Source organism: Malurus melanocephalus, unplaced genomic scaffold, assembly GCF_030028575.1.
Source record: "Malurus melanocephalus ecotype Western Australia unplaced genomic scaffold, MMel_1.1 scaffold_242, whole genome shotgun sequence".
In the NCBI taxonomy this organism is placed as follows: domain Eukaryota; kingdom Metazoa; phylum Chordata; class Aves; order Passeriformes; family Maluridae; genus Malurus; species Malurus melanocephalus.
The window spans coordinates 586,887-601,011 of NW_026623474.1; the positions used below are offsets into that span (position 1 = coordinate 586,887).

The window sequence follows — 14,125 nt, forward strand, 5'->3', positions numbered from 1 at the left end:
AACTCACATACAGTTTTTTGTTTTTTTTTTTTTTTTTTTTGGAGCCATGCAACAATTTTCAGTATGAGAAGGAAGATTTTATTTGTAAACAGTCTGACAGGCGTTTTCCAGTCAATCAAATCTCAGTGGGTTTAATCTATTTTTAGACACAACGGGTATGTAAAACAAATACATACATCCAAATTAAAGGATAGTCTTCTTTGGCATTTACTTTCGTAAAAAAAAAAAAAAAAATCATTTTCTACAAGCACAGAAATAAATTCTCTTCCACATCTTGGCTCTATAGTCTCCAAGTGCTTGATCACACACTTCCCTAAATAACCATTCCTTTATCATGACAAAGCAGAATAGGTGAATTGATGCAAAAAAAAAAAAAAAAAAAAAAAAAAACCCAAAACATCTCTGTATATACAAACTAATGAAGTACTAACACTCAGCATGGCAACACTCTAATATTTATTATCTGCAATCTGGGCTTACTTTTGTTGGGTGTGTCCACAACCCCCCACACCACCTTTGTTTTTTTTTTCCCCTTTAGCATAGAAATTAATGATAATGAGAAATTAAATAAGTCTCAGCACATGCTATGAAATTTTAACACCTGAGAATGACGGATCTATTAGAGGTGGCCCCTGGAGCAACTTCATCTTCTCTTTGTTACCCTGAAGGGTTTTCACTGCCCCCAGAACCAGATGGCCTGAGCATTGCTCCTCAAAGTAAACAGAAGAGTAGGAAGAAGAAAAAAAAATAGAGGTAGAATGTCTATGAATCAGCTGAGTTAAGCTATTTGTATTATTTCATCATTCTTATTTTGAGTGCTGTTTAATTTTGGACAGYACTTTAAAAAAATCAGGCTATGAAGACATTATTTTTACTGTTAATTAGGATGTACAGAAGGAGACACGGGTGTACAGTATTAGAAATAACACAGTGTTATAAAGARCCATAAAAATACTTATTTTCTACCTTTGTGTGCACAGTGATTTGAGTCTTGTATGGATATATAGGCAATGCTATATTGCCATGAATGTGGGAAAAATGTTTCCCCCTGAGTAATATGCCCCTTTAAAAGGAAACAACAGCATTGTGAAGTTTTATCTGCATCAATAAACAAAATATTTTTACTAATCTTACTGAAAGAACATAATCCAGTGGCACATATTTCTTAGCTCTGAATCAAGTCCTCAATCACACACACAAAGAAAAATCAGTCACTCCTTCACTGAGTGCACRGGGCCCCAGGCAGGCTATTCTGCAGCAAGGTTCGCATCTGTAAAAAGGAAATAGTTATAAAAATTCAAAAGGAAGAAGTGCACGTCTCATTTTTATTAGTAGAAATTCCCACAGATTCTGGATCTCCCGGGATAGAACAGATCTGTTTGCCATGCATCTGCAGGGCATGGTGCTGAAGGAAGTGTGACTTCTCAAGTAAATCACTTGGCAAGAGGATGCTGAGGCAAATCACTCAGAAGCAAACTTAAGAAATATATTTATTCTTTTAGAATGAGCTCCTTGAAAACATGATTGAAGCCACTCTGAAACTGATTAAGTCAGTCCAAACTCACCAGTTTCATCTGCAAAATATAAACAGGCAACAGACTCACAGCCTGCTAGTAGTTTCCCCTCTCTAGCAGGTCCARCTTGCCCTCACAGGCATCACAACAGGATACGGGTGGCAATTAAATATTAAACGACAGGCAGATGCCCCAGCCATGGGGCAACTTGAACAATACACATGATCAAATCTATGAAGTTAAGAAYAATTTTTCAGCTTCTCTCCTTCATTCCACCTTCTTCATCTCCTTCAAACTGGAACCACCACTTTTCCATGTTCCAACCTGTTTCATTACGTTTCAGAAATCCTCAGAAGGGAAGTTTTCACACTGGTTCTGKTTCAGGTGTGGGTTGTGCTGTTCTTTAACAGTATCTAAAATGCAAAGACATGTATTTCCTTTCAAGTGGTAACCTGACAAAAACATTTTCCCTGTGACTTCAAGAGAGACTTGCACACCTCATAAAGAGGAAATAATTAATGTAGAACTTARAAGATGTAATCCTGGTCTCTAGATGAAAATGACATGGAGAGGCAATGGTACATTTTGTCATTGTATGTCCCAAAACTACACATTAATCTGGAAATTGAAGGATTAACAGCATTTTCCTATACTAAGACTGAAGAAACACATAAAGAATGGGTTAGAAATTCTTTGTTTTCTTTGTTTTTTTTTTGATGGGTTTGTATGGTTAGATTAAAAAAAAAAAATACAGTAAAGCTTCACACAGGCACTTGATTCCTACATTGATCATTAACTCATTGCGATTTCCTTCCATCCTGATAAATCCTTTCGTGTAACAAAATACAACACTTGGTCAGGTCTGTTTCACGAAMCAATTCACGAAGTGTTTCACAAAGATATTTGAAGTCAGATCATCACTGGCAGGCATTTTTTASTGAGATCCTCATTTGTTTTTCACATACAGTTAAAGTTAAATGAAAACCAATATTTAAATATCCTCCAAATGCTTATAGCCATGCATTTAGTTGATAAAAGAAGTTTATGAGCTTCTCATACAACTCATTTGCTCTCCTTGTACCAACTCCTGCAATACTACACGAACTCAGATGGTTCCTACAAAAACCTCTGAGGTTCACTAGCCAGTTACCAAAGGGAACTCTTTAAAAAGGCTGAACAGTTTTGTTGCTACTGATGTTTTTTCTGACCGAATGCCTTGGAAAGGATTCCTGGTTGCGCTGAGGAGACACAGAGGAGCTCTCATAAAACAACTTTAAATAAATTAATACAGTGCTGCCTAACAAACTCAGTGTCCTGCATTGGTTCCCMTAATGTAATTAACTCGCTTTAAAACTAAGTGGTAATTCTGAGGGAGAATTTACTGAAATTAAGTTGAGCAGCCGTGACTTCYGACTCTAAAACTCAGTGATTTGGTCCTCCTGTACAACAGCCCTGCTCACCACACTGTAMAATGCAATATTTCTTCCAATGTAGCACAGCCCCAAAATGCCAATTAAAACAAGCTCTTTTTTTAGAGGCACTCTCCTGCCTGACCCTCCTGGCCTTCCCTGTGCACAACCACAAGAGAGAGCATTATCAAGTCCTTCAGTGTGGATTTCCAGGGTGCAAAATGAATTTCTTTCCAGCAACTGGAGTAGGGATGTGGATGTGAAACRCAAAGCTCCCTTGCTCTGCCTCTCATGACATCACGCAGAAGATGAATGGGGGCTTGGGTGGAATATAACACTCTTGCTACCAGAAACTGCTTCCAGATTTGGGAGTGATGGTCCAGGGCCAGTGTGAGGCTCACTAACAGCAAGTTTGATCAGGAGGAAGGAAAAGAACTGTAAACCCAAAGTGATCCCCGAATGCAGTTTGAAAGCAGCAGCATTTCCAGAGATGTGGAGTAATAACTGCTAAAATGAACTGAACTCAGTACAAAACTGCCCCCAAGGAAAAAATAAACAAACAAATGTTGTGCCAGGGAGAATCACTCTGAGATTCACCTCACTGCCTGAGCAATGAGGAGGAAAGACTGCTAGGAGACAACTTGCAATATCTAAAGAACCACCCACAAACAACTCCACCACTGAAAATCATTTCCAAATCTTCTTCTTTGTAAAAAAAAAAAAAATAGAACAATAGCCAATGTCACAAGATATATGAAAAACATATTTCTTCAACAAATCAACATTTCCCATTAAAACTTGAAAAAAAAAAGCACAAAAAACCCTCCACCATCATGTTGTCTTCATGTTTGGCATCAAATTGCCAGTTTAGAAATGCACTAGTTAGTTATTAGAACAATACCAACAAATGGGGTACATTAAATTTGCTCTGCAACCTAAAGAAAACAGAAATATTAAAAAATGGTGAATCTTCATTATTGAAATGTGCCATATAATCCTGAAAGCAAAGAAAATGCTCTGTGGCAGGAAGTCAGCCAGAACTTGATTTTGGGGTGGGACAGGGTATAGTCAGCGCAAACCCTGATGTACATTTTAGGATGGTGAACCCCTCCCAGCAAAGGGGGCTTGCACCTGTATTTTCAACCACCTACGAGCACAGATCTGAGTCTTCCCAGCTCTCCATTGCCCCAGCAGTGGCACTGATCACCTTTGTATCTTTGGGTAATTTTGAGGCTAGAGCCAACATTTACAGACAGAGCTCAGGCAAGGCTAAATTGCACCTGTAATTGCCAACCAGGATCAGCCACCACACTGCTGCTGCCAAAATCATGTTGAAACTGGCTAAGGCAGAGCAAGAAGCCTTTGGGAAGGGACAGAAAATAAAAAAGTGGTGTTCACCAGTGAAGCCTGGTTTTTAGCAGCCTGATTTGCTGTTTGCCCAATAACAAACATCAAACCTCCTCTGATTTTATGGCCCTGCATTTCCCCTCAGATATTGTAGTGAAGATGTTAGCATTGCTCAGAAGAAAATGATCTAAAAACAGCCAGTAGAACTTTGCAGCACTTACCCAACCCACACGCCAACACATCCCAAGTTTGGCCCATTTCCTAAAAAACTTTTCCAAACCTGAGATTTCTCCTACAGCCCAAAGCCAGACTCTGCAAGAGATACAGCACTGTGAGGTCTGTATCAACCCTTTCAACCCTCCTCACCTGTGCTGTTACGCTGTACAATACAAATATGATTTTGTGCAGAACATTCCAAATTTGGCAACTGTCATGTTCAATCTGTGGCTAAATTGCCAACTAAAAGGCTCCACCAGGGTGGGGCAAGGGATGAACAAACAAGCAAAAACCAAAAGGAGTCAAAAACCAGTTGCTGCAATACTGAACACAGGAATCTTCAGAACAGACTGGATTCATTATTTTCATTTAAAATGTCCAGTAAAAAYTGTTTCCAAAATTAAGAGATTTTGYTACAAATATCAGATGAAAAGACAAATGGCTAGCAATATGTGTCAAGTTACCCTAGAGATTATTGCTTCTATAGAACATAAAAGCTTCCACTATCAATTTGGATGATTTGGCAAATTCTAATTTTATGGTAGTTTCCCTCAGCTTTTGAAGAGGAAGAACTTAATTTCCCTCCTCCCAGATTTCACTTTTCTTATCAAACACATCTCCAAGAGCATCCAAGGCCAGATTTAGGCACCTCAGCTTTTCCTAAAGTTGAAAAACTAAAAGCAGCCAAAGCAGCGAGCTCACYGAAAGTTTCTCTCAAAAGGCTGCAATGAAGAAGGGAAGCAACCAGCAAAGAAGGAATGCTGATAAATAAAAGCATCACCTGCATCACTCCATGCTAAGTGGAAGCTCTCCAGTGGTTTTCTTCCTTTTGCTGAGTTTGGGGCCTGCCTGTGGAAAAGGGACAACCATCCATYCCTCCTCAGTGATGACGGCATGCAAAACAGATTTTTATGTCCTTTTTATTACTTTGAAACATGAGAGTTCTCTCGATATTGTTAAAGTGGCACAAGGCTCAATTTCCAAGTATGCAAAAACATATGACTGGTGGTGGGCTGGAATGCACTGTTTATCAAAGGGGCCTAATAAGGTTTCGGTTTTATTAGGCTATTTCCTGTAAGCTGATATGTGCCAGTTCTTTTCATTAAGACAGGGATATAAAAATTAAAAATGGATTAACCTAATGGGTTCCAAATTACTGCGTCGCCTCCACTTCTTTGCTTTTTTTTTTTTTTTTTAAGTTCCAATTGGTCCTTTTCCAGCACCTCCTACAAAAACCAAGAGGTATAAAGCTTGAAGATCCCTGAATTAGAGTTTAGCTGAACTCACATTCAAATACAAATCCTACAATCTCATTCCCCTCTATCACTCTGGCATTAAATCTGATATCACCGGGGCACCACGCTAAACACGCACATGAAAAATGGGGGCTACTATGTTGAAAGGGAGTTTAAATCCCCTTTAAAACCCAAGGTTTTTTCTCCTTCTCAGAGGAAAAAAGAAAAAAAAAAAAAAAAAAAAAACCAAACCAGAAACTATGGATAGGATTTAGTTACCCAAACCCAGCCAATGCCTGCCTTTTATCAGCCCAGAATAGAAGTGGGTCTCTTGTAGGATGTGTCATATTTGTCAGTCCCACTGGGTGCCCAAACCCTGAGGCACATGAAATGGCAGCACATGTTATGTCTGGCCAAAACTCAACAGCAAACATTACTCAAATCATTTTAATAAGTTCTAAGGCACTTCTCAAAAAGGTTTAACCATGCGGCACATCTAACTTTTTTTTACCTCCACATTCCCTTGGGAAAAAAAAAGTCATTTCCAGTATTCACTAGTTTTACAGAACTGAACTCTCTGAAGGTCTGGTGGATTTGGAGCGTAACAAAGATCCCCCTTGGGAAGACTTTCAGCAACTTAGAGGGGAAAATAAATGTTGAGTCACAGTGTCCAAGTTCACTTCAGGTAAGCTGAGAACTCCAAACTTAGTATGACATGCACAGTTTCTAGAATTCTATACACTAAAAACTGTCACAGAAAGGACTCTTGGGCACATACAACACCCATGACTAAAAGCTCCTAGGTTCCCACAAATTTTACTGCAGTTCAAATATATCCAAGGTCCTGAAATCAACAAAAACCACAGCAAATGATCAATACCCCTTGGAGGWCAGAACTTTTTGAGACAGGGACCAGAGCATAAGTCCAGGAAATGACTATTCATTTGTTAAAAAGGTTGTGATATCTCCCAAGTGAATCAACTGGCAACACGCCACAACTCATAAAAAAATTTGCTTTTAAGAAACTCCTTGCATGGGGCACAGAAGAACAAAACCCCTGCAAGTGAAGAGAGCTGGGTTGTGTTTGGTTGAGTTTTGTTTTTCTAAGTTTAAAACACAGAAGTCAAGAATCATAAAACAATTCCGAGAATCCTGAAGATATTTGGAAAGCCACATATTCAAGCGTGCCCTGATAGTTTTGTCAAGATCTTCTCCTGTACTTTCACGAATAAAGAGCTCCAGCTTGCATGGAATGCTTGGGTCCTTATGGCTGCTCCACAGATCAAATAAACCCACACAGCAAATGACTCAACACTCAACGGTGCAAATTTCAAGAGCAAAATGCCAATAGTACAAGAAATCTCCTCAAATGTCACATTGAGAAAATCAAGATGCTCAAGCCACTTTTATTTTCCAATACAGTGATGTCACCAATGTGATATTTTCATTGTTTGCCAGGTTAACAGAATTTATGGAGGTAATTAATGCAGAACATGTGTGCTGAGCTATCCRTATGAAAAATGGAATTGCCCCGACTTCAGTTGCTGCCTTCGCAATCAAAACCCCACCAACATCTTTTTTCACTATTTCCATATGTGAGAAACACAAATATTTATAATAAAGGTAAATGACCAAATGGCTGCTCTATTCCCATCCACCCACAAGACGCTTTTTCATACCCCTGTCTCCTGCTTGGTCTTCTGCCTCCACTACCTTACCACAAAGGGCTCAGTTTTCCATTCTACTCCACAAASTAAGCCTGTTCCTCATGCCTCTTCTCCAGTCTTTCCTTCCTTGGTTTGCATGCAAAACTTCTGTTTTAATTTCTTGAACACTCTCTGTCTTAGCTTCAACCCAGCTCTCAGGAAAAGCAATGCCATTAAACATTTAATTCTTTTCTTGTGTCTTCTCTTCTGGGCAACTACAGGGTCAAAGCCTTCCCCCCTCAGGTAAACAGCTTTTAATAAAAACAGGAATGGGCACACAGCCCTCAAAGTCAGGGGAAAAAAAAAAAAACCAACCAAACCATCTCTGCCTTCTACTCTTTCTGTCTGAATGTTGATTTCTGGAAGAGAAGGGACAGGAAAAATGGCACAGGCATGAGAGGAAGGGTGGGCAGGTGGGCTGGGAATGAAAGACCTTGATGAGTTTTCCCTACAGCTGGGTTTTCTTCAGAGACTTTGGATGAGCACAGTACATTTTCCACTGCCAGAGCCACATACTCCATGAAAACTGAGCTCTCAACCATTTGTTCTCTGAAGTAAATCATGCAAGAGACGTTTTTGCAGGGAAAGGTGTTCATCATCTATCTCAGAACCACCTCAATATAAAGGACTCACATCAGCGGTCTCCATGAACATTAAGGTTGGACAGACAGAACTTGCTTTGCTGGTTTTGGTTCATTTTTTGTTTTTTTTTGTTTGTTTGGGTTATTTTTTTTTTTTGGGGGGGGGGGGGTTTGGGTTTCTTTTTTCTGCTTTTTTAAAGAAAGCACAGTCACAGCAAGATTAAATAGAATGGTGAAAATGCCTCTCTAGCCTTTCTTAACTGCAGCCGCTGATGAAACTCACCACTGGTAAATCAGAGTCACAAAGCTGACTAATGTAAACAGAGCTCAGACTTTCAGGGAGGCAAGGAATTTCTTAACTTAGGCTTTGCTCACTGTTTAGTTCCCTGTCAGGGCTGAATTCTGGGTTCCTAACTTCATCACAAATCAGAGGAAGTTTGGATTTTGGTCTGATTTTTCCAAGATTCAGGTCCAGCTTCCACTTCATCTCTGCCTACCTATTCTCTTCCTTTWATCTTTCTCTCCCCCTCCAAAACAGATCTCTCAAAACTTATTGCCCCTCAAAAAAACCAAGAACAAACCCCCTCTAGCTGCCTTCTGACTCCTCAGCAACTAAATCAAGAAATCCCATGTCRCTTGTTTTTATTTATTACTGCACAAAGTTTGTGGGAAGCCTACCACRGACCAAAACATATTTTTGTGCTTTAATTGCAATTTATTTAAAGGGTAACTTGTCACTCTAGATTTCCTACAAACCACTCCATTCCTAGGCACCAATTTAAAAGTTTCAGGTTTTAATTACTGTCCTCTTATGTGAGGCAGCTATACTTTAGCAGGTTTAATTACTGTTTAAAAGAAAAAAAAAAGAGAGAGAGAGACCAATGCAATGCAAATCTTTCTATCCAAATATAGATATAAAAACATTATGAGAAACCAGCTGGAAATAAAAAAAAAAAGCACCATTCCCACACCATATTACACTAAACTGCCCTGACTGAATCTTAACATTCAACCTATTGTTCTCTTAATTGCTAGCAAGTTTCAACCACTGTTCGTTTGGTCTGCTATTCTTCTTTCATCAATATTTTTCCAGTAGATTAATGGGATTTCCCTCCATATTTTGCCTGAAACAGCAGGACACGGTAGTTAAATGAACATAAAAAAAAGGAGAGTGGTACAAATGTTTCTGCTTACAATGTGTCTGATTCAATAACATCTCTGCAAATTTAAGGCTTTACGTGCTGGAGTTTCACTCTGGCCCCCCRGCACTCTCGCTGACTGGAACTTTTCTGTCACCATCCCAAGGTTTCTTTCAGGCAGGATTATCTTCATTTCTACATCTTTATTTCTTTCATTCATTCACTGCAGAAATTTGAAAGGAACTTTCAGTTTAAGGGACTGAATTAATCTTGCATCTGTTTCACACTGCAAAATGAGTACTTACACTCKGATTGAGCAAGCACCTAAGAAACTAAAAAACACAAAACTACTGTTGAGGAATACAATCCTAAACTGACAAATTGCTACCGCACTCTGCTCCCAAAATTACTCCTGGGAGTTCATATCTAATCTTCTGAATTAAGTTATTTTCTTTTAAAAGTTTTGATTCTTGTTTAGAACGGTTGAAATATGTGGTTTTGTTTTTTTTTTTTAAAAAAAAAAGCTACCGCTTTAAAGTGTTTACAGAAATAAGGGTCACTCCACTGTGGTGAATTTTTAGGGAAAAGGATCATTTAACAGTAGTCAGATGCTTTTGTAAACAAGTAAAAATATTTTATTTCACCCTATCATTTCTTACGGCAAGTCTTTTCCTCCTCGTAAATGTATTTTCAACAAYGCTTCAACAAATCTAAAAATGCAAAAGGAAGGTAAAAACAGAAAATTCCAGAAAAAGAACAGTCTTTGGATGCTGGAATGGTGTTTTAGAAAGGCAGTGGGTTAGTGAAAGACCTCTGCCCCACCCCTGAAACACCCACTGGAAACACCCACTCAATTTTGCACCTTAGGGTATCAAAATTACCCTCTGAGTTCCAATGCCAGCTTCACTGTGCAGAGTTTTAAACTTCACCATAAGTAAGGACATGATTACTGCCCAGTAATTTATTTTTATTTTCTTTTAAAGAAAAATCAAACAGCAGCTACAAAGCTTCACAAGTTACAGGTATCTTGTGGAGCGAACTCAGGCTCTGTATAAAACTCCACAAACAGGACTGTGGTATTTGGTAACAGCTCTGTAGTGACCCTCACTGGTGATAAAATCCAGAGCTCTGAAAACAAGAAAATGAACACCTGCATCCGTATTTCTAAACTTTCATCAAGARGGGATTACAACAACTAGAGCAATTATAGACATTTTCCTAGAGGAAAACTCGCAAGTTCTCGAACAGAATCAGAAAGCAAGTRTACTAATAGCAATTTACCTAACTCCAACAGATAATAATTAAAAAAAAAAATTAAAACTAATTTGTTCGTCCTCCCAGATGAGAATGGAAAAATTGAAGTACAATCAGAATACACTCCCTGATTTGCAAAGATTTTATGTAAACAACTGTTAAACTTGRTGTGCCTATTATCTGTTTCATGTTTGCCCATCTGGTGGTGCCTCTTTGCTGAAGCTGAGAGCACAGAAGAGTTCTGACCCATTTCTCTGCCCTGAGTGCTTCGTTGGGCAGCAAATATGTTGTACCCAAATTAACTGCAATAAGAATTAATTGCTGTGTCCAATTTGCACAACTCTGTGTTTCAAACACCTGCTTTAAGTTTGCTGTAGCCAATGTAGTGATTTTTCTCTTTAACACACTATACTGAAACAGCAACAAGTCAAGAAAAAGCCCAGTGACAAATAGCAAAGAAAATAAGTTATTCCATGTTACACCCCATTATCAAAAATGCAGACAGAAAATTTACCTAACTTCTCCTGGTTTTAAAACCATCATGGTGTGAATTTTAAAACATGTTTATTACTTGTCTAATCATACAGTTTAGGATTCGGCACAGAAGCTTTAATTAAGATACAGCAGTATGAAAAACAGCCCTCTAGCCCCCCATGACTCTGAGCTTTCTGAAACTGAACTTTCAAAGGTATCGCATTAAGACTTCTAAACCTACTTTTAACTTCCTCTGCAGATAAACACTCAATTGCAAGCCAGGGGCGCCAGCAGGAATTGTGTCACAAGAAATGAAGACTTACCCTGACCTAAYGATACTTGACATAAGCAAAGATGTGTAAAAAGCATTTTCCCCTTCTGATTCTATCGAAAAGCTCCTGGTATTGCCAGCCTTTCCCAAAATCACACGCAAGACTTGGGCAAGCGTTGTGTTCCATGTGCAAGCAGCACATTTTTCAAAACCACACTAAGAGCTGTCCCGACTACCAAGGCACAGTCAATTGTCTTTAGCAACTTTAAGTGTTAGCAGAGACCAGCTCAGATAAAAATGGTGCATTTAATCACGCAGTTWTGCAAAGTTCTGAGATGGCAATCAAGGAACGAAAGATGAAACTGCATCTCCAAATCTGATAGAGACTGAAAAGAGAGGCTGACTGGAACCTTCTTACTGTAAACCCAAAACAGGCACTGTTTGAAACCAAGTACTGTAAGCAAATTTCCCGTATTGATCTTTTGGTAGCTGTGTTCACAAGAAATTAATTTTATGCTAGATTGAGAGGTTACAAGAAGTTTCCTGTCTGCACAGTCAAAATATTATTGAAGCAATTCAGGTTGTCAGTAAAAGCTTAAACAAATTTGCTGATAATCCTGTTAATGACCTGGGTCAAGTGTTAACTGTTGTGGGTTATAAAACAGTGAAATTAAGGTTTCTGGTACCCTCAGGCAGGCAATATAGCTACAGAAGAGACTGAGGAGAAATTATTAAATTGAAAAATGACAGAACTCATTCGATTTCTTGATACCACAGGAATTATTCAGAAAAAGGATTTCACCCTTCTAAGAAAAGAAACACAATCCTCACCAAGGAAAAAATACCCAACAGAACGGACCATGAGAATTTCTGTGCACCTACGGGGCTCAGTTTGCAAACTCCAGACTGGGAAAGTTGGGTGTTAAATCTTCCTGGCATTTTCCTGCCCCACAGAAAAAGGCAAACACCTTTTACCACTRAACACAGATAAATCTGAACTTCAGAGAACCTCGTTGAACTCCTGCAATTGCAGACTTCTGATGAGCAAAGCAGAGAGCTTGAAAACAAACTCAAGGGAAAATTTTGCTTTTTATCCAGAAAAAATCTAAATGAGGCTTCTTTGGGATGAAACAAATGAAGAAAATMTCAAGCACTCCAAGAAAAAGGAAAATAAAGGAATGCATTGCACACCACAAAGTGCAGTAAGCTAAGTTTGCCTTCAGCCCCTCTTTCATCCTTTTCTGCCTTAATCCCATCCATTTCCAGTGCAGTATTACCACTTACAGTCTCCAGTTTTAATATTGAATGCAAATGTTAAGTGAAGTTGTATTTAAAAAAAAGAGAAAGAATTCTTTCAAGTCAAACAAATTTAGAAATATTCTTCTGAWAGCTCTGCCCACACCCTTGTTACGTGCCCACCGCAACATTTACGTCCCCTAGAAGTTAGACTAAGCTATACAAACACATCAAAATTGGTTCCATCCTTTGTTAAAACAATTTATGGGGAGAATTTCAACAGTAGCTTTAATATAAAATGTAGGGRAAAAGGTAGACATTTTTATCTGCATGCCTACATTAACAAATACTGTCCAAAATATATATTTTTTTATTCTTAGTGGAAGGAAACTTTTCTAAATAATCCATAGAAATGCAGCAATGTCTCTCTCTAGTTTTGGGAGGAAATTTATGGGGACAACAGTAGAAAGTAAGTGAAGTGGATAGAAAAAGATTATTTAATTGAGAAAAACATCATCTTCTCATATGACTTAAAGTCACTGCATACTAACACTTGTTCATCAGATTAGTRGGTGAGCAGATTATAATAATTGAGATTTCTAAACTTACAAAATCAGTGTATATAGTGTAAGTAAATAAAAAAATTACTGAGCTTTCCTAAAATGGGGTTAAAAAAAAAGTAGCCCTTTAAAGTTGATCTCTTTTGTTAAAAGAAACTGACAGTATTCCTGTCTTCAAAAAGCATAGCTAAACATAAACTTTAAAAAAAAAAAAAAAAAAAAAAAAAAAAGGCCATGCAAAACCAGGTTACTGTCCGGCAACTGCATGTTTACTGTTGTTTTCAATACCAATTTTGCAAATATTGCTAATCTTGCCCAAGCTCTTGGAGCTGAAGAGAGAGAAGGGAGGCAGCATTTGCTGAAAGCTGACTTGGACAAGTGTACTTAACATTCATCCCGTATGATACCCATATTTTCCCTCCTTTCTCAATTCTCAGCGCCAGTGACTCGAAACAAAGACACGAAAAGTGGGGTTTTTTTTGCAAACTGGAGTGCTTCACTATCTTTCTGGCATAGCCAGTCTCAGTTTACAGAATGTGCCTGTCTGCCACTGCCATGGAGGCAGAGCTGCTCCGCTGACTGACAGAACCACAACCCTGCTTGAAGAGCTCTTCCTAAGAAAACAGTAGCCCCTATTAACACTCTTAGTTTCATTTTTGAAAATTATTCTTGAGAGATGACAATATTTACAAAACGGCATCTATCTGGAGGTTTAAAAATTATTGTTGAAAGCATAGTCATTTTAAAAAAAAGCCTATGAAGCACTACATGCAAAACAAATTTACATAAAGCATACAAACAGATTACATATTGCTTTTCTAGTACAATGGTACTGTAATTACTTCCTAGCAATGAAACCAACTGATTAAAGATTACCCAGGACTYGTAAAGTTTGCATCTTCCTTTTATTTTTTTTTCATTACATTTCTTTTTCCTTCCAGAATTCATTTAAAGTTGTTATCTCATTGCCTTATTGCACAAGCACCCACAATATCCATAAGTCCATCAGCATTATTTGTGYGGAAGAAATAATTGCTCTGACAGATTTCAGAGCTTCTCCACACAAACATCCAACTCAAGCAGGTGCAAGTTTTACATGGCTGTTGGATGCTAGAAGTTCTTCACAACCTTTGCCCTCTGGATTTTATCCCTAAAGATAATTACACTGGACATCCTGTTCATG

General features: G+C 38.3%; 1 protein-coding gene across 1 annotated transcript in view; it reads right to left on the reverse strand.

Annotated features, from left to right (window-relative positions):
• LOC130578820 (ephrin type-A receptor 3-like) overlaps window positions 1-14,125 on the reverse strand; it is a 54,275-nt gene that overhangs the window by 39,402 nt on the left and 748 nt on the right. The window lies entirely within an intron of this gene.